This window comes from Melospiza melodia, chromosome 3 (assembly GCF_035770615.1).
Source record: "Melospiza melodia melodia isolate bMelMel2 chromosome 3, bMelMel2.pri, whole genome shotgun sequence".
NCBI classification, from domain to species: domain Eukaryota; kingdom Metazoa; phylum Chordata; class Aves; order Passeriformes; family Passerellidae; genus Melospiza; species Melospiza melodia.
In genome coordinates this window covers 66,245,434-66,267,313 of record NC_086196.1, presented here as the reverse complement: position 1 = coordinate 66,267,313, position 21,880 = coordinate 66,245,434, and the positions used below count along the sequence as shown (strand labels likewise).

The 21,880-nt window shown below is 39.8% G+C and overlaps 1 long non-coding RNA gene across 1 annotated transcript in view; it reads right to left on the bottom strand.

The window, feature by feature from the left end:
* The window catches only part of LOC134415994 (uncharacterized), an 84,030-nt gene that overhangs the window by 56,705 nt on the left and 5,445 nt on the right, over positions 1–21,880 (bottom strand). The window contains exons 2-4 of the long non-coding RNA XR_010027154.1: positions 18,162–18,274; positions 2,906–2,968; positions 259–360 (exon numbers count right to left, since the gene is read on the bottom strand). This is a non-coding gene — a long non-coding RNA (uncharacterized LOC134415994). The remainder of the gene's footprint in view (positions 1–258; positions 361–2,905; positions 2,969–18,161; positions 18,275–21,880) is intronic.

The window sequence follows — 21,880 nt, the reverse complement described above, 5'->3', positions numbered from 1 at the left end:
TCATCAGTAATCACTGCCAAAAGGGAGGATCATAGGAGTGGGTGGAAAGGAAATCAGACATTCCTGGCAGCTGGCCTGCAGCTCTGAAGTTTCCTTTCACCAAACATCAGACTGAAAACAGATCTCCGCTTGCTGAAGAGAAAACTATGGGCTTCCACTTTTCAATCACTTTTCCTTAGCACAACATAAAAATGGTTTCCTTCCTCTGAAAGGAGAAGAGAGGAAAGGTAAAAAGGGGGGAAAAATACATGTGTTTACCTGGCAGAATGAAACAAAGGGCCAGGGAAGGCTGTTCATCTCTGGTCTGGTACTGTCATTCTTGTTAGCAACAGTAGATTAGGCAGGCAGGGAGTGATGGCCCTTGGAAAGCAAAACAGAGAAGTGTTTATCATATAAACAGGGAATTAGAGTTACACAACACAGAAAAGTTTAAACTTGTTTTTTGATGAGCATACTACACAGAAAATTATATATTAGAGCAGAACTTAATAGGTGATTTTACTGTTAAATTTTCACAGATTCAGTAAATACCTACAATGCGGTTCCCCTCAAGGGCTCAACAGAATTGCCTCTACCTCCAAGGAAAATAACCAAAGATTTTTCTTATAAATAAACCACCTGAACCCAAGGAAATTCTATGGCGTTTAGTCCCATAAACATCTCTCTTAGAAATGTGGAAGAGTTTCTGCTTGTTTGGCTAAAATTTCTTCTTTTTTTGGGGCAGATTGAAGAGAAAGTAAGAAAGAGGAACAACCTCTGACAGCAATTGTGAAATCACACGGTCTACAAACCCACTGATTTGAAAACAAATAAGATTTAGTGGCTATGTCCACCATGGTAAAACCCCAAAATTCAAGAATTTCCCCAGCTTCTGAGCCTGCCAATAATTTCAGAACAGTATTGTGAAATCCTACGGCTATTTGTTCCAGCTGAGCCTGCTTAATTGGAATTCCTCAGCATTTAGACTTATTTCCTTAACAGCATATGATACAAATAATCACTTTTGGAGACAGTTGAATATATAACACAGGCTCTTTTTTAAAAAATTATTGTTATTATAAAACACAATAAGCAAGACTGTTCAACAGATTTTTGTCAAACCAAATGTGATCAAAACCATCCCAAAGTTTTTGAGGTTATAGGCACTGATGGATTAAAAGCCTTTCTCTAATCCTATCGCCACAACTCTTTCAAGTGCACAAACATGCAAAGACATTTCAAGCACTGTGGCAATGTTGACTTGGAGCATTGTTAACTCCTACCAAAAGGCTGTGGGAAGCAGAGAAAAATGATGGAAGGTTTTGTTTATTAATCTGTGATGAAAACCAGACTTCTGTTGATGAAGGGGGCAGGGGGAGGGGTAAAGATAGGCTTGTCTGTTTAATGCTTGGCCCAGATATAGGTGATTTTTTTTTTTAAGCAAGCAGCTGAGCACATTGCTTCTGGCTGTGTCTTTCTGTAAGTTGCCAGTTGCCAGCACTCACAAAGCACAAGTTATGTAATGAGCTCCTATCAGGAATCCGAGTTCAAAAACATTTCATGAACTCCCATGCTGTTCTTGCTGGAGCAATTGTTTCTGATAATGAAAAGTCTGTATCACCCTGATTCAGCTGTCTTGGCCCTCTCCAATGGCAGCACTTTGTGCTTTCCCTCAATCTCTTCTCCCTCCCTCACAACAATCTCTGCTTTTTTCTTAAGGGAACTCTTCCCTAAGCCCCTTCACTGGCTTTTGCTAGAGGAAAAGAAAAATAGAGGAGGAAACATAGTTTTGTCCCTCCCATACCTCTGAAACAAGCTGGTTTTCCTTGCTTATCATTTGGAAAACCTTATTTCTTTGGCAAATCCAAAAGAAACACTGGGTTTACAATCAAAATATAGTAATCACAATGCAGTATTGACAGAATAGCTTTTCTGACTTAATTTTGAGAGTTAAGGCCTACATTTCAGAGCAATCTTTCTCCCAGAAATGTGTTTATTCCTGATGAAATAATTTGGAGTGCTTTTCAGGAAAATTCAGCAATTTTTTACAGAAATAATTATTGGGTCACTTCCTGAGTGAGAAATTTCATTTGCAGCCAATCTGCCACTTTTATATCATTAAAATCAATCAGGCATATGGATAAGAGCATGTAAGTATTTAAGGGATCTAAATTAGAGTGCATAACGAGGACATAATGCAGGACAGCTCTTTCATTCTGGATTCATTGGGAGTTTTATGCCAGTATGAATACATTCATATTAGTCAATATATTTCATCAGGTAAATAACAAAAATCTACTTTCTTGGTCAAATTTAAATAGAAGAAATAAATTTAAATAAAATTGCAATTGAGTTAGAATTAGTGTAAAATATCTGTACCAAATACCTTGTCAAAGTGGAGGCTTGAAGTCAAAACACTACTAAATTGTGCTTCCTTATGATTCTTTTTCAAGTGTAATGGCTAATATACTTAACAAACAGCTCATTCTTTAAGAAAGAATGAAAATTTATTTATATCATTGTGTCTAAGTAAATACAAAATTTAGGCCAAAGTATATTTGGGATGTTTGATACCAAAGTAAAAGATTCCTATGTCCTTCATCAGACTTCAACACAGACACTTGGAATCAGGATATCTGGGCAAAATTTATTTAATTTTAAAGTGAAGATTTGTAAGATACTGGAAAAGTATACTGATAGGAACCTTCAAATCACAATTAGATTGACTGATAAAATATCCACACATAAATCTCAATGCATTTCATCACATACATTGAAATAAAGAAGCTGAAAATTGAAGAATTTAAAAGCTATTTCTAATACAGGAACAGAAAGTTTAATTGTTCTATCAGAATAATTCTATCAGACACAGTTAATTTTCAAATAATTATCTTACATGTACAAAGAATTTTTTTCTTTGTTTTACCTTAAATTTCAGGAATTTTGTTGATTTGTCAATTCTATTTTCCTCAGGTTGAAATGATAAATTCTGGAAAGAAGGGAATAAAAGTTATCAGGAACATTTTGTTTTTAAAAATTCATTCCTCAGTTCTGTTAGCCAAAGATCACAAGTACTTCTGCTCCATTAATTTGTGGTCTAACAAATCTCAATCTGTATGTGTGGAGGAAGATTACCCTTTGTTTCAGTAGAAAGAACACTTAAAAGTTACTAATATCAAACATGGATGGATAAATTATAATCAAGGTTCTTTTCACTTTAGTAGCTCCAAACATCAGTTAATTCTTGTAGTGAAGCTAACATCAATTAATTTATAATACTTTGAGCCACAGAAACATTGACCATCTTTCCAAATCAATGAGAGAATCAGCAACAGCAGTCAAGGGCTACAGGTTTAAGAACTAGTTATAAGAATACCTTAGAAATTAAACAGAAAACAAGAACTGCCTATTATGATTCAGACCTCAAATCCCACAACCACTTCAAAAACCTCACAAGTTCTGTTTCCATGAGTTCCCAGTGAAAACCAGGCAATGCTGTTTAACTAACTGCAGGTCACAAGGCTATACAAGACCTATTTAAGTTTTTATATCTATAAAATAGGCACCAAACTCTCTTAAAAATGCTTTGCATTTTTTTAGATCAAAACAACACAGAGTTATACTGATTTTGGACCAATGCCTACAGAAATCAAACATAGCTCACAGATTTAAACACTCCTCATAGCCTATGTCATTCCAATCTAGAGCTCTGAGAAAACTGAATTGAAAACGTGGCAAGTGTCAGCTTGCTGCTTCATGACAAACATTGTGAATGAAACATGTAAAAGCAGCAGCTGCATATGAATAGGAATGGTTTTGCAATTTACAGTCATTGAACATCACAGCATAAGGAAAATAAAATAGTTATTGCTCCAAGGTCTTATATAATTTAGCTAATTTTCTCCCTCCAGTGTATTAAACTTTGAAATCTTAATGACTCATTATGTTGCATAGGCTTTGCAAAATAATGCCAATTAATCTACATAAAACAGCAATTTGCTAAAGATTTTGTTGTCTTTGTAAAGCAAAAGAAAACACAAAACACAGTTATTGAGTATGACCAACAAATTTTTCAAGTCCCAAATACAAGTTCTGGAGTACATTTTGAACAAATTGTTGATTAGCTGCAAGAGTTATAATATAATGTTAACTAATACTTGAAATCTTGCCTGGTATGCTTGAATTTGCCTGAATTTGAACAAAGCCTATGATGATGTTCCTGGGCCTAGTGGCATTGGCACTACTTCCAAACAGAAATCATGTCAACATTGCTCTGAAGTGAGAAGAGAATGAGACCATTTGTGCTTTTAAAATACTCCTATGGAAGAAATTAACCAATTTAGATGTTCACATGAGCAAGAAAGCAAGTTATGACCTTATAAACCAGGGTGAAAAACAATGTTCTGAAATAAACCCTTTGCAAGAAACAACTTTCTGACTGGTACCATTGACTTCAGCAGCAGTTATAGAGAGACAGGAACCTGGACACTTGTAAAATTGTTACTGAAGGAAGATAATTTATTTCAGTACCTAATCATCAAAACATGATTAGAACATGTTCATAAAGTCTAACTTCAGTTTCAGAAAACATCGCCCTACAGCCAAAAAGGATAATTGATTTCAGAAAGCTGGATGACTGGTGGAAAGCACTGTTGTGCAAGCAGTGAATGTAGCTATTTTCACCAGTTTGCTCCACTCGGTTCTTCAGCACCATCCATTAAGGTTGGCTGCACGGATTATCATCAGGATAGATGCATAGCACAGCACTCCCCCATTGCCTGGTAAAGTTTCAGTCTTGTTTTCTAAACCAGCAATTTTCCCTAAAATGTCTTCTAAACTAAAGTTTCTACACATTCTGCAAGTAGCAGTACAAGAACTATCAGCAGACTTGTGGCCCTATGTTATTCTACATTCCAAGTCAATCACATTCATTTTGTGCAACTAGTCAACAAGTTATAAGGCATAGTTGTGTTTGTACTTCTGTTGAATCCAGATTTCTTTTTCATTCAGAGCCATATATTTAATTAAATCCTTCTACACTCCTCAGAAATATGTGCTAAAAAGCATGCCAGTGGTATATGTCAGTTCATTCCTCTTTAAGTCTCACTCTATGAGTCAGAGTAGTAGAAGGTATTTGAGCAGTAGAGTTGATATTTGTTTGAATGCTACAGCTGTCTTTGTTGGCAGATTCATCCCATCTGCTTTTACCTATGTAAAATCTGGGTATAACCTCTAAATCTCATCTAGGATTCCTGCACCCTATTCATCAGAAAAAGATTAGGGGCTTCCAGAGATGAATTATTCCATCTTAATTTAGGTAGCTTACACAGTTCAGATGAATCGCTCTCTGGACACAGGTTTTTTTCTATTAATGAAAAAAGAAAGCTAAAAAAGAAAATTACTCATAGGCATCTAAAGTCAAATTTAGACCATTAACTGTAGGTGAAATGCATTTTACCTTCACTACTTAGCACTCCACTTATGATTGAGCTATCTTACACTTACCTCACAAACCTTCCTAGGCCATGATAAGAAAACCTGCACTAAATTTCAACCCATAAGTGAGAAAAAAATTTATGGATGCCAGTGACTTCTATTAAAGATTATACTGGTCCCTGTGGCATAGTGATTCACGATACTGCATTGTTTATAGCATCTAAAATAAAGAAAAATCTGTATTATCCAAAATAAACACTGCAGAAGTGCAATATTAGGGAAGATTATAAGATTCCAAGAAGTTAATAATAAACAGGACAAAAAAACATCTCCGTATGCTGGCAGAACACCACCTCATGAATCATGCACCTACTGTGAACAAATATTTGTTGGACAGCTTCACTGGGTTTTTTTGATGTGTCATACTGCATTCATAGGATGACATCTGAGAAGAGAGGATGAGCAATGAAAGAATAAATGTTTTGGGTTATAGTAATAGCCATTTTTATACCTTTGGCTAGATCTTCTCCAAAGTATGACTTCCAGTAGTACTCCAGCAATACTCTGGCCACTAGTACTCCAAGACACAGAAAGTACCAGTCCCATCCACAAAGACACCCAAGAAATAAGAGAATTATCTTAAAGCAGAATAATTATGCATCCCAATGAACTGGCAATTTAAACTCATTATGTAGCAATTGACAAATGCACAGTAATCTCAACATGTGGCAGAAAATTTTGTAACTAGTATCAGCCTCATTAACTGTCTTCCTAGACAATCTAATGATCTTGTGATCAGCACAGGAGAGGCACAAGCACTGTCAGATGAAAGACCTGAGGCAACTTTCTGACTGTTGGCCAAAATCTCCCCCTCCTCTTTCCCTCCTAGTAGCATCAAAGTATTCTAGCTCTCTGCAATGAGGGTATGTGATCTCCAAGAGACCTGACAGAAATGAAACAGCCATATCAGAAGATGATGGACACATCAGATCTCCTAAATACATATTTTGCCCCCTCCATTCTATGTTACTACCGGTAACAAAATGCTACAGTAGACACATGAATTGTTAATTAAAATAAAGTAAAATTTAAATGCAATATGTGTTTAAATATTTAATGGAAACAATAAAACATAAAAACAACTTTTAACACAGTGGTGCTGCAATTGTTATCTCAACATGGTCTGAAAAGGTTGGAAATGTTATAACAAAATCTGTAGCAAAAGAAATCTTTCACTTAACACCAAGTCTGAAACAGGAATTATTGTTATAACAATGTCAATTGGGGAAGAAAAGGCTACTACAGATTAGGCCTGAGAAGACCATGCACACCCAACACTAGGAAAGGATCTTTCCCTCAGGATTCTTTCTAGCCCTTCCTCACAGTGCTCCTCTCCAAACACAGCATTAGCTGCCTGTAAAGCCAGTGAACAGGCACAGTATTTCAGAGAAATAGAGAGGACAGCACAAAGCTCAATCAGAGTGCATTCTGAGTAGGAATTATTTTATCTTTGAGATGGAGAAAGGAAATAATTACTCCAGAGGCTGAGAAACTCACAAACACTGCAAGAGTAGCTCCAGTTAAGACAAAGGCTATGAAGTCCCTACTGGTGTTGTGGACTCTGTGCCTTCCAGAATGGGCCTACATGGAGGCACCCAGTTCTGGCATCCAGGGGAAAGATACTTTGAGCAGCATGATCTGAATTTCTTCACTAGATATTCTGCTAAAACCTCATTGAAAATATGGAGAGGAGGAAAGCCGAGTTTGTTCTGTGTTATAGTTCTTCCTAAAGGAGGTGGGGAAGTGGAAACATTCTTTCCACAGATACTAGTGAACAAAAAAGAGGCACAGCCACTAGAAGACTGCAGAAAGGTTGACTCCATCTGGAAGAATGTCCTCATGTATGCCCAAAATCAGATGAAAAACTCAAGGAATGAAGAACAAAGGACACCTAGGAGGGATTGCAGACAGGCAATAAACAACAGCTTGCAACACAGCTGCAAAGATCAATACAACTCTGTGTTGAATGCACATATGCATCTGGAGATAGTGCAGACTGGACATTTTAACAGCTAATACAGTTCCCATATGATCCTACATGGAATACTACAGTCAGCTGAGCATCAAATTACCAGAACCATATGAAGAAAACTAGTGCAGTTTCTGAGCCAAGCAATGCTTTGTAATAGATTACTATTTAATTTGCTGTATAAACATATTTCTAGCACATCTAAGAGGTCTCAGAGAAAGGACTGTAAATAGCAGCCTGGTAGTATTTGAAATGTAAACACTAAGAATGAAGAGAGCAAATTACAACTCTAGGCAAAGAAAAGTAATGCATCTATAGAGGAAAAAAGCTATTGAACAAAAAGTATCAGGCTTTGGGAAAATGTCTTAAAATTATGCGGGAATTTTCATTGCATGAAAACTAGCAGAACAGAAGACCAGATGACTTAATAAGTCATTTCAAAAATATGCTTTTCAGATTCTACTCTGTACTAGTTTTCTAACTATTGATTGGAATGACGTGAAACCTAAAGAAATTAAGGACACTCACAAACACATTCAAAAGAGTAATGAGGAACATGTCTGCAATTTTCTGTGTGGACTCCTTTGAGGATCTGCTTGCCAGAAGAGTGCAGAGACACTGAACTCATGGTAAGACATGTGGGGCTAACTCAAGGGCTCCAAAACAAAGCCTCATTAAAAAGTTATTCTGCAGTTTCTTCAGGCAATAACAGCACTTCCCAGCTTTAGAATTTAATTTTTTTCAAGTTTTGAATTAAAATTTTTCATTGTTTTGCATCTTGTGGGTAAGAATTTCTCCAAGGTCTGTTTCTTTTCCTATCTTAGGAGGACACAGCCTTAAGAAACACAGCGAGTCCCACAGAGATGTCAAAAGCAGGCGGTAGAAATCAGTCACGCAGTCCTTGCCTTCAGCACATCAGCTGACTGACTGTACCTGAAGTGATTTACCCAGCACAAAGATTTATAGATTCCATGTCAAGATTTAACTGTTGGCACAGCAAAATATGTTGCATTATTCACTTCATCCTCTGCAAAGGCATTCATCGTCCATCTTCAAGACTCTACTGTTTGCAGCAATTGCTGCTTGCCTGCAGACTTCTCTAATCACTGAGCAGAGAAAAGAATTCTACTAATTGCTGAGAGCTTTTGGTTTCCTAAAATAGTTGACCTTCTTCCTTTTTGAAGAAAAAACTTTCCTCTGCCTTTCTGCCTGCCTCCCCACCCCCTTCCTGCTGGCAGACATGAGAAGAGAGCTGTGTTTGTTTTCACGGTAAATGGGAGGCCGGAGCAGTGACAAGGCTGATCTCACAGTTTCCAGCGGTAATATTTGATTTCTTTACAACTGCACATATGCAGAACTCAGAAACTAAACTATTCCAGTAAGAGCAAAACGCATAAAAGTCTCTCAGCTCAAAAAACAAAAAAACAAAACAAAACAAAACAAAACAAAAACCAAAAAAAACCAAAAAAAACCAAAACCAAAAAAAACCTAAAAAAAAACAAAACAAAACAAAAAAAAAACCTGAAAGGTTTGAGTGGCAGCAGCATGGCTCTTGACATGAAAGCAAATACTCCAGCTAAAACACAAGGATTATTTGGGCCAAAACTGCTGAACTGCAGCTGAGCCTCTACTTCCACAAATAGGGATATGTCAGCTTTTCAAGTGCTGAAGATCCCAGATTTTACAGTTAAACTGGACAAAATATGGCATTTTTAGATCACCCGAAACTGCCCTGGCAGGGCTCAGGGAAATAATTTCAAGTTCCACTTAGAAAGAGGAGGAAAAAAACAACTATTATTATAAACTTTCCTTATCTCCCACTAACAGAGACAACTGTGTATCAGTCATCATGACAATACTGGTCTACTTTTAATTTTGTGTAATTTTAATGTACAGAATTCTTATCTTTAATATTACTGATGTTAAGGATTTACATTGGTCACTTTCAGACATTAAAAAGTTTTTTCTACTTAATTTTCATTTTCATTGGACAACAAGAAGAATGACAGAAAAACATCTGAACAGAAGTTCAAACTAGATGAACAGGGTTTTCAAAATAAACAGTTGATTTTTTTTAAGTAATGTTTTTATGAACCCTAAAACAGGTCTGATCTTCTGCTGGAAAAACTCAACATTTCTCCAAACGTGTAAGAGCTGAAGTCTGAGGAGGAAAGGAATTAAATAAATTAAATGTAGTCACTTGAGTGTTTTTGACAGAATTGTTCAGAATGTCTAGATAATGAGGATCCAAAATTGAAAATCTGACACTGTACACCTAGCTGGCATTAACTCCATCATCTTTGCAGTTTTTATTAATGCTAAGTTCAAGGCAGAATGATTAATGCATTTATTTTTATTTTAATGAAAATTCTTCTTTCATGCACAGACTTTCAAATTGAGATTCACCAAGCAACACACTCTTCTGGAAGACTGTGAAATCCTTTCTTTTGCTCTCAGCCCAGCAGCTGGCAGCCCAACAATCCTGTGGCCTCAGGAAGTTAAGGCCAAGCCTGCAGACTCACCAGCAGAGACACGGAAGCCCTGAGACCTCCTGGCTCCAAGTGAGGCTCCCTGGCTCCTCACTACAGCAGCTCCCAAGCAGACTGGCATGAGGCAGGCTGCATTGCAGACCTTTAGAAGGGTCTCCTTAAAAAGGGGCCCATTTCCTCAGCAAGCCTTTCTCACCTCTATCAGATCAAAGCTGACCCTTTGTCCTACATTTTGTTTCATTCTGATCGGCTTTAGAGAAGAAGGTGTTTTGTTGGGAAAAGCTCTGGACAGCTCTAGATGTCCACATATTGTTACCTTTGAAAGAACTTTTGGTTTTGTTGCAAGATCAGTGACATGGAAAAGACTTCCTGCAGACAGCATTGTAATTAGTGTGGTGAGCCCTACTCTTACTCTGTAAGTTACCAGGAAAAACTGACTTTTCTTCTTATTTCCTAGAGACCACCTGGACAGAGTTGGTGTATGATCTGCAACCTGAAATGAGACGGCTCAAATAGCATATATTAAGAGCTAGAACACTTATGCAGATCTGGTTTTTTCCAGCCTTCCCAGGACTTTCTCTGGAGCATTTTTTTATCAAGCACTTCAAGTCCATGGGAGCTATTTTCATTCTTCCTTGGTATAGATGCTTGCAAATGAAATTATAGGAAACATTCACATTTCTTTCAAATCACAGAAACCTTATTTCAATTTGAATTTTGGAAAAAAACTTGGGAAGTACTAATTACTCCAGCTAGTTCATTCCAGGACAAGCAAAGAGAAGAGAAAAACAAGGCTCTTCAGCTTTTGTTGCAAAAGAGCAAAGCAGACCCAAAGCAGAGGCATAGAGAAGCAGAGGTATGAGGTAAACTCCTTGGATATGCCTTCACCAGACATTACAGCGCACTTCTCACTCTCTCTGTCTCTCAAGCAGCCCCATTCTGGCATGATGGGATAAAGCAGAGCAACTTGAGGTGACCCTGGGTTGGGCCAGCCGCAGGCAGCTCCTCCATAGCTGCACACCAGCTGGGAACTGCTCTCACACAGCCATGTCCACTCTGCCCCGGTCAAGGCAAACTCTCGGAGGCCACTGCCAGACTTCCAGAGGCGCCCATTCCTCCCCTCCCTGCCAGCAGCAATTGCTGTGGGTCAACACAGCTCTCAATTAACCCTTGAACATCCAGAGAAGCAACATGGAGACAATCTGGGATGAGCCATGTGCCTCAGATACTGACCAAATACATTATTAATTTTTTTTAATGTGCGCTTGTTCTGTAAAAATGTTTCTCCTGCATAATATGTGGATCAAGTTAGTTCTACACTAAGCTTCTACTTATAGATTTTCTAGTGTGATTCAGTAAATTATTTACTCAGTCCCAAAACACTGCTATCTTTCTAAGTATGCATTTGGCTATCTTTTTGGATATTTACAGTTTGTAATCTTTGAATAAATGAATTGAACTGCAGAGTTCATTATGGTACAGCTATTTTGCAGCATGTTATTCCAAACATGGGATTTCAAGGATATGATAAAAAGGAAAATAATCAGTTCATTTTGCTCACACTCCATCCATCCCATTTTGCTCCTATCTAGAAGCACTAAGATTTTCTAGAGTAAGAGGTTTCATAGCTAACCTTTTCCTTATCCCTCTTTGGCCCCAGTCCCCTATGAAAACACAATCTCCCACACTGACAGAAAGAACTCTTATGAATACAAATGCCTGTGGACAACTTTTTATTTGGCAGCTGTATAGCATTATGGACTTATTATCCACGAAAGAGTTTTACTTTCCTCAAACTGGAATTAAAGTGCATTAGAAAACCAAGAAAAATGTTGTTATTGCACATCACACTGGGTCAGGCAGCTTTAGAAAATCCCCAGCAGTAAAGGAGAAAACCATTCCCTTTTTTCCTGTACCATCAGTATCATCTGACCAACTGCTAATTGTACTGCTGAGGTTTTAAAGACCTCTATTCAGGTAAGTGCTGGCCAAAAAAAAAACCCTCTCATTCATCAAAGCACAAGTACTTTCAAGAGTAGCCTAGTAACACAGAAAAGACTTGAAAATCCTCAAAGTCCAGCCACCTATGGAGTGATCATGTGAAAAAATGTCAAAGAATCACTTTTGTAAACGCTTAAGACAACTGCTACTGAGTGGTAAATACAAAATACTGTTTAATTGCAATTTTCAAAAATTCTTCCTGCTTTCAGTCATTATATGTCTGTCCCTGTGATAGAAATGGGAATTCTTTCAGTTTTCAAGCCTGTGCTCTCCTTTCATTGCAATGAGGACCTAATTCAGAGCTTTAAACTGTGTTCTGCAATGCATAATTAATCTGGCTTCATAGAGACCTGGACAAAAGACCCCATTCAATCTTCAGCTCCTTCCCCCTGAGATATTGTTATTTCTAAAAACTCCTGCCAGCTGGGCTGGAGGGAAATCTCAGCACTGTGGGAGAATGAACAAACTACAGGCCTCCAAGGGATTTGAAGTAACTATCTGACTAAATTGGATTAGAAAGTAAGGAAGGGGAGGGGAAGAAGGGCTTATTCTGAAGTCTACAAAAGCTCATAAAAAATTCTTAGAAGATTTTCATATGGTGAAGGGGAGAGAAATATGCAAGTTTTTATAACAAAACTGAGAAAGAATTTTAAAACATGTGTGAGCCAATACACTTGGGGATATTTGAAGGGATTACCGCTGGTATTATTTCAGGAAAACTGTTGTGTCTGCCTTGGAGCTTTGAAATGGCATTTCTATGCAAAATCTGGGCTTCCCTGCAACCCAAAATAGTCATACTTTCCTTCCAGGTATTTGATACATATCCTGTTTGAACCTATAATGTAACCTAACTATCAGTTGTTTTAAAGTTTCCTCCAAAGCATATTGCAATTAAAAGCCTCTGCCTAGAAGGATTTCAAAGGGCTATGGAAAAACAACTTCAGTCTTGTTTTGAGAGCCAGCACCCTGCTTTCATTCCCCTCAAGCTCATCCTCCAAAGTGTGTCAGTGACTCTGCCCAGATCACCTGGCCATCTCTCACACTTTTCACAATATTTTTAGCAGGCACATGCTCAGGAATATTGCCCCATTTCCCAGCAGACCTTTTAGAAGACAAGGTGGAAAAAGCTCACAGCCCTGCTGGGAGAGTGGGTGCCTGGAGGAAAAGATGCTTTGCTCTCTGTCTCCTCTGGCTGGCTCTGCTGTCCCCCTGACAGGGACCAGCTGCTTGCAGGCTCTCTGCTCCTGCTGCTGTGAAGTTATGTGGGCTTAGCCAGGACAAAACTTGGCTCACTACCTGCAGAAATATTTTCAGAAGTTGGATCTTTTAGCCGCCCTACCAACACTCCCCATATTTAAATGGGCAGCCCTTACTAACAGCAGCAGTGACTTCTCCGTGGTCAAAAGGAACAAAAATATTCCCTAAAAGTTGATCTACTTAGAACTCACATGTTGTTATAAAGTGAAAACTGTGGTACTTTCCAGAGGTCTGGCAGGCACTGAAGAGATTAACATGCACAATGAAAAATGCACCCTGCTGGATGATGCATGTGTAAAGATGGGTGCACAAAAATTACAACACATCAGAGCAATCCTAATCAGTACTATCCAAAACCAAACGTTTGTGTTTTTTCATTATCATCATTTGCTATTTCTAGACTTATTGTCACAGAATCATTTTCTATGATCTCCCTTTGCCCTGGGGAGGAAGTGCAGGGAGGAAAGAAGGGAGCAGGATTAAATAAATTTTTTGAAAAGGAGAAAACAAGATTCAGCAAAATCTTTCAAAGCAGTGGAGGCTTTTTTAAGGGTGTCACTTCATAAAGAAACACTTGTATGTAACTTAGCAACAGCAACAACAAAAGTACTGGTAGGTCATATTCCAGACAAACAGAGATATGTTTAAAACATTAAGTTGTTATATAAAATCCATACAGCCCCTTTCCAGTTTCTTTAATTCCTGGGGTGCAGGAAAAGCAAGACAACATCACCACTCTTTCTTTCCCAGCCAACATAATGAGCCACTTTGGATTGTGTGCAACTGTTTTATCACAAGAGGTTGGATATTGTCAAATCCATATTGAGGCATTGCATCAAAAATCCTTACTCACAAACTTAATCTAACAACTCTGAATAACACTGTGGCATTTCTTGAAAGGGACAGTGAAAGGTTTCACATCTGTGAAAGTGAAAGCCTGGTGGAGGTAAAAAAATAAAATAAAAAAATTTAAAAATCATCATTTGGATAAGCACATCCTGAGTAGTGCTAACACCACTTAAAGTAAAAGATCTACCCTAAATTAGCCCTGACTTTTCTCAACTGACAAAAAAATCTCAAGGTCTCAAAATTGGCAGTGAAGACTGCAAAGAACAAAGGACAGACAGTCTAAGCCAGGGTAGAAAAAGTCAGTGTTGAATCCCATCCCCACACGCTGGACTCTGCATTGCACTGCTCTGAGCTTGATATCACACTGAGCATCTGCTGGCAGATTCTCCACAGGGGCTTGCCCACCACGGTCAGGACCTTTCCTAGCACTGCACAAGCAGCCTGCCTCACTCCCACACTGACCCATCTTCTACAGGCCACCCATGGAGCTGGCAGCACATGGGGAGCCTGTAGAAATTCTGAAGTGCACCCAGGACAGGAGCAGAGCCAGAGAAACCATTATGAGTGTGCAGGCAAGACCCAAATCTGCTGCTTCAGTGAAAAAAATAACTTTTTCCCTCTGCAAGGATGACAGAAGTTTGGCAGCAACACTGGGCAGGTGATGGAGGGGAAAAGGGGAGTCTGGCTGCAGATTTCTGCAGAGGGGCTGAGGCTTGCACCTCCTGCAAGAAAGGGAAGAGGGTGTGGCTGGAAAGGAAAGCAGAAGAGACTGGGATTTGCTATTTCTACTCCTGTGCTAAAGGTGGAGAGGGCATGGAGCAGAGCTTGTCTGCCTCCTGAGGAAGAAGGCCCTTGCCCCCAGCCACACCACAGAGGAGTGCAGCATGGGTCAAGGCTTTCATTCATGCGCCTCCAAGAGCATTTCCTCCTTAGAGAAGAAAACCAAGGCTTGACAAGAAGCAGGATTTCAGAATCCTGCATCTGACAGAAAGGGTCAAAGAGGAACCTGAAAGTTTTGGACAACACATCTTCATCCCTATGCATTTGTGCAATGCTAGGAAGCTAACCAGACATGCTGCCGCTCTCCCTGCTTCCACACCCGGCTGATGCTCTGCCCAGCCCCTGCCTCATCCTGCATCTGCCAGCCGAGCCACTCTGCAGTTCTCCCTGGCTTGATCCACTCACTCACTCACTCACACACACTCATCTGCGGATAAATATTCCAGCCAGCAGCTGAAGCAGATCAGCCACGGAACACGGCGGCAATCTGACTCGCTCTGAGCCCCGCGAGGGAAGCAGCCGGGCCCAGCCCAGCCCAGCCCAACCCCGCGGGCACTGCGGGGTCCCCACAGCCCCGGCCGGCCCTTCCGAGGCTGGCGCCCAGCCACCTCTGCCCCCTCAGCCCCTTCCCGAGGGTGGCACCCAGCCCCCTCAGACCCCACAGCCCCGGCTGTCCCTTCCCGAGGGTGGCACCGAGACACCTCAGCCCCCTCAGCCCCGGCTGCCCCCTCAGCCCCGACACGCTGCGTTCCCATCCACCATAAACACCAGGGGAAATTTTAGCTCGGTTTTGTTAACTCTGCATCAGCTGCCGCATTGAAATTCCACCCAAAAAACACTCTTAAAATGGGATAAGTTAATATCAAAAGAGGAAGCAGCAGTAACTTTGTCTTGCTATGGGGCACTTCAGCTCCACTCCTCAAAATCTACTGTCTGCCTCATCTCGCAAAAATAGGTCATTAACTTCCTTTCTCTTAGTGCTTACTACATGTTTTAAAAGTGTACTGAAATAACTCAGACATAATTTAGTTCCTTCTTTCCCTCCACCCCTCTTCTTCCAAACCTTGGCTTTAATTGACAGTAATCTCCAGTACAAAATAAGAGCACAATTCAAAAGGGCCTGAGCACAATTCAAAAGGGCTGGAAAAAATTGAGGAATGAAAGGCCAAATTTTCCCAGCACTTACTCTGATATCACCTTGGGTTTAAAAAAAAAAATTTAAAAACAAATTTGAGAAATTTTACTGTTACATTCTCAAGAGAAGGCAGGAGTCTGTCTTCTATATGAATTCCAGATCTAAATAGCTCAAGAAATTTCAATGGAGGGACTGCCACAGCATGATGAACAGAAATATTCCAGAGCACACCTGGTTACAATCCCATGGACATCCTTGGGACCACAGTACTGAGCATGTACTCTATGTAACCCCTCTTGTTTTCAGCTGCCTCCTTCATAATTTACAGAGAGCAGTGACCCACCTATGCCACCTTGTCCTAATGTCCCTGTTGAAATGTAATCTTTCAAAAGTTTGAGTCTAGTAAATGTAGTTACTTAATGTCATCCAAAGGGTTTAAACTGGGCATCAAAACTTCAAAATCGTGCTTAAATGGACTACAAAAATGAAAAAAAAAAAAAACTTTCTCAGCTATAACAATTAGTTGTGAATAGGAAATAACTTGGGATATAAATTTCTAACTTTAAAGTTCAACAGATCCTGCTGAAATATGCAATAGATAGAGCCATGAATTTTAAGCATTAAAAAAAAGTTCTTTAGAAAACAAACCAGGAAGACAGTGGTGTAAATGTAATGCTGGCTTAAATTTTGGGCAAAACTTTCTTAAAATGTGTCCATTTTGCAAGTGTCCAGTATTATAGTAAGAGCAATAATATCCAGAATAAATATTTTGGCTTGTCAGCTCTAATAAGGGGGACATTGCAGAGGCTCAGGAGAACAGAGATCCAGGCCCAGAGATCTCAGCCCAGTCTCAGACACACCATGCTTAGGTCAGAAGATTTCCATTTGCTTGGCTCTATTAGCCTAGGTAGAACAATCTGTTGTATTACTGCTTTGTGCCCAGTCTAGGATGTCCCATGCAACTCTTGCTGCACCAAGATTGAAGTGAAATAAAAACTCTGTTATCAGAAATGTAGATAATAAACCCTTTAAAAACTTTACAGGCAGCATTTTAAATATAAGAGGGAGAAGAGGTGGGTCCAAAGGCAAACTAATCTGTTTGATCAAACATTGCAAAATATTATCAACACCCAAATTCCTTTTTATCCCAGGACATGTTCTTCAGATTGCATAAAGGCATTACATATCCCTATATTTCAGCGTGGGTTATTGACAGTTCACAGCCCTAAAATGCAGCATAGACCTCTTCTGCTTATGCTGTAAAAATACTCTGTGGTCTTGCTTAATAGCAGTTGTGGAGAGCACAAAAATAGTCGGGGGAAAGAGCTGGGAGCAGGATGTACTGTCTCCTGGCGTGGTGCTCGGTACACGTTCCACCAAACTGCAGCCCCGGGAGCTAATGGGCGATGACACAAACACACACGTGTGCTCTGCCTCCCACCCAGGTGGTATTTTTATTTCTAACCTCCCTTTCCCTGGGTTGCAGGGAAGTTAGACACTGCCAGCGAGTGTCACATGGGATGCTTAGGAGCTGGCAGGCTCTGGTCTGAATTTTACCCACTGACCACAAAGTACAAAGCAGTTTAAAGCTTAGGTTGAAGTTTTTGTTAACGAGATGTCATTATGGATGGGGGACATGGGACTGGGAGCATGTGATGAAGCCAAGCCTTGGTTCCTCTGACGTGACGAATCTAAGTCAGACCTGCCAGCAATGACACTCTGCAAGAGGAAAGTTTGAGGGGGCCATGTGGGCCCGGGTCCCAGCACTCTGTGTCCCAGCAAACACATCCCCTGCCCTGCTGCCATCCAAGCAGGCTGCAGTCACTACAGCAGTCTTGGTGATCAGTTGGTTCAGAGACCACCCCAGCTAGAGCAGCCTTGCGTGGGCTGCTCAGTGCACTAAAGCTCTGTATGAACCTGTGGTTTAATGACTGCAGCTCTGCAGGCATCAACCTTTGTCCAGGCAATTCATGGTGCCTACAACATCCAAAACATTTAAAGAAAAGCTGTAATGTAAGTTGTGCCATTGTGTATCATTCCAGATACATATAAACTGATTAAATGGCAACTTTTAAAATGCCTTTTTCTAGTAAATATTTGTTTCATCCAGATAATGGGTTTTATCTCAAAAATCAGTGCTAAAGGCATACATGTTTCCCATTCCTTCACCAAATTGTAGAAGTACTAGCACCAGAAGACACCCCACCAAAACAGAACCTATTTTCTCCTCTGGAACTCTGAAGCCACAGCATGAGACTCCTCCTGTACCAGGACCAACTTCATGGATGCCATACTCATGTAAATCACACTGAAAAAGAACTGAAAAAAAAAAAAAAAAAAGTACTAGTGAAACTCTTACATGTTTTAAGGAAAAAAAATAACCAAAAAACCCAAACCAAACCAAAAAAAGGGGGGGAAAGGGGAGGGGGGAGAAAGAAAATAGCCCTTCCTATGCCAAAGTTTCTGATTACTGGATCACAAAGTTGGATAATGAATGACACTTTAAAATGAAAAGCCATCTACATGATATTTTGTGTTCCCTGGTAGATTTAATTCCCTTTTCAAGCACCCTTAAAAAGTGAATTAGGAAATGGAGGTTAGATCAAAGTTGGCACAGGAAGAAACAAGAAAACAAAACAAAATCAACCACTCATCTGCTATTGAAACCTTTAATCTAAACTTTCTTCTGGTTTAAAAATAGAAACTATTTATAAGACAATGCGTGCTTTAATCAGAATGCAAGAAACAAGCCAATAATTAAAAGTTCAAAATAAAGGTTTAAACTCAAACATAGTTTTGCAACTACAGTTACAGCCAGATTACAAAATTCCTTTCACACAATGCACATAGCACCCTTTGAGACTTAATGACATTCTGCAGCTGGGGTAGTATGAATCTGAGTTCTTTCTGTTCTGACTTATTTACTTCTGCAAGAAAATTCCCCATGGCAACTGGCCAAAGGGGCTTGTCTCCTTAGTGTGTGAAATGTGAGCAGATACAAACTTGACACCATATTTCATCCCCTCGCCTTCCCTCGTGTCTGCATTCCTAACTGTAAATTAGGGGGTGGCACTGGCTGTTCTGGGGTAGCAGGAAGCAGCTCATTCAGAAAGATAGGAAGTGACAAAGGAGGAAAAAAAAAAACACATTGCAATGCTTCAAGGCAGTTTCTGAAACTACAGTGAGATTCTTCTCACCCATAATCAGGAGAAACTGAAATTGTGCAACAGCTGATTCTCTTCTTAAAATGGGACAGCTTTTTCCTTTTATTGACCTTTTAGATATGCATTTATCTCCCCATCTAAACAGAAATCAGTAGAAGTTTGTCAATACTTGACAATGCACATCTGTACTTGCTGTAGCACCCCTCTCAATTGCGGTCTCTTTTCAGGAATGCAAGTTGGTTTTTCCTGTGTGGAGGGTCCACTAAAACACAGAATACTTCTGCAGCACAGTCTGCCAAAGCTGATTATGAAAGAGGCAACTTGGAACATGGAGCTTTCTAAAGCTGGACTTTAGAAAACAAGAGGCACCTGGGAAATGATGTGCAACTCTCAGAGACTAAATACACTCTGGCAAAACCAAAATTCCCCTAAGGACCTCAGTCAGCCAAGGGTGAAACCGTGACCTTGGACACATGTTTACCCTTCTTGGAGCTGATATGCATAATACATCTGCTATTTCAGCTAAGGGATACCATCATCCTGGTTTTCCCTCCAATTCCTGACTCTACAGCTATGTTTAGCAGTGACACCAGTAGAACTTACTTAAAAAGCAATTCATTAACAAGGTACATTTTCTGAGAAAGCCTGGAAGAGTCTCAAAATACTGCTATCAACTTCTAAACACACTCTAAAATACACCATAGTTATGGTTCTATGTCTAGCTGTTGTGTCCTACATGCTAAAGACTTTCAAGCTACAGGCTACCCTGGAGAGAATCATGTGATTCCTTCCAGCATATGGAGACATCCTTCCAATTCTTTGTAGCCCCCAAAAATGTCAGTGCTATGGGTGTGACAATATTTTAATTCATTTCAGTTGAAATGAGGATGTCTTACTAAAAGTTTTAAGGAACAAGACCAAAACCAAAAATTCTGACAGTCCAACCATGTTTTGCTTGTTGCTATTTCAAATTTAGAAACAAACAAGATCAGAAAGTTTTGTTCAGTGTGTGCTCCCCTGGACTGTAGAGAGCCCAGCCAGTGGTGTCAAGAGCAGCTCACAGTAACTGTGCTTACACTTCAGTTGCCCACAAGGGCTGGGATCTTGTTCAGACTGGCTGCAGTGAAGAGGCATTCCAGGGCAGGAAAGCTGAGCCAGGTAAGTACAATCTGCATCCACTTATCCCAGCCTGCACAGCACTCCCCCATGCTAGCCCAAGCAAGTGAGAACAGATTAATCGGTGCAAAAATTATGCCAAAAACACTATCAGTGTAATTAACTCCACTCAAAAAGTTTAGTGATTTAATTCTCATTTAAAGAAATGGAAAACGAGATTGGAAGTTTTGAAGAAAAGCCCAGGAAGCTGTTACAAACAGAAGGAATCAACAGGCCAGATGCTGAAGATTTTCCTCTGCCTGTGTGAAGGCCTATTGCAGAAAGTCTACCATTAACATCTGTGTAACAGCTACTGGATCTGTGAGATGTAGCAATCAAACATGAATGTGATTAAAGCCTGGTTGGCCAGGGTTTATAACAGAAACAGAAATGTCAAATAGTGAATAGCAAATTAGAGCACCCAGATTATTTTTATTGTTTCAGTAGTTCTCTGCAGAACACAAAAACAAGTGATGTAAGCATTTTAAGAGGCTCAAACTGTAAATTCTTTTGGTACAGCCAAAGAAGTATTAGATGCAGTCCCTTATGCTTCTAAGAGAATACTCCTGAAGCAACTGTTCACTACTAAGAAATGTTAACAGCTAGCTAATGAAAGGAAGAGAGAAAATAGCCAGCTCAGAAAAGCAAGCAAGCTTTAAGTGCAGTTTTATTCCTGAGAGGGAATGGAGGCAGGTGAAAGAGAGGGTTTTTACAACACTCTCCAAAATAGGTGACAAGGGGGAAGGGGAGGGGGAAAGTTATTTTTTCTTTTCTCTGGGAGGCAGAGCAGCAATGCCAAGATTTGAGATCCTAGGAACAAAATGAAAGAGGACATGTAGTTTAGGGTATTTGTAGTTCTACCTTGCCATACACAGCAGTTTGGCAAAAGTCATCACACACAGTTTTGGTATTTCCATCAGTGCTGTAAGGGTGTGACACCAGATTTGTTTATGCTGAGGGGAGAGAAAGGACTGCTACATTACTCCTTCAGCTGTTTAAGCTCCTGCCATGAAAGAACTTGTGCATCTCCAGAACTGCACACCAGCTGACAGCTGGCAGAAAACTATATAACTGCTGTTGTCTCTGAAACATTTCCAAAGCAGACCCTCCTGCTTCCTTGGCTGTGAGGAAAGAGAGAGATTGTAGTCCTTATTCCACTACTTTACACCTAAGGAGGTGTAAGTGGCCAAACTGTAACCCAGTTCTGCTCCTTTACAATAGCAAAAGGGTCAGAAGAGAATAAAAAGTATTGGCTGGGAGGCAGAGGGAACAGCAGAGAGGTGCATGCTCAGAGAAGTCCTGCATCAGGGTCTAAGCAGCATCTCTTGAAGGAACAGCATATCCAGGAAAGGACAGGCTTATAGGAATTTACATGTTCTCATAGGTTGCAATAGTAAAAGAACATTTTGAAAGAAATTATAAAAAAAGAAGGAATTAGGGACAGACAAATGGTTTATCAGCCCTAAAACAAGAATTTGGCAATACTAAGTCAGCTGTTTCATATCATTTCAAAATAGATGGGCTTGGGTTACTTTCCTCTTTTCAAAAGTTTTTTTCCCCCTCCACAGCACCATTACTCAAGTTCACATAAGAGGTCAAAACAACT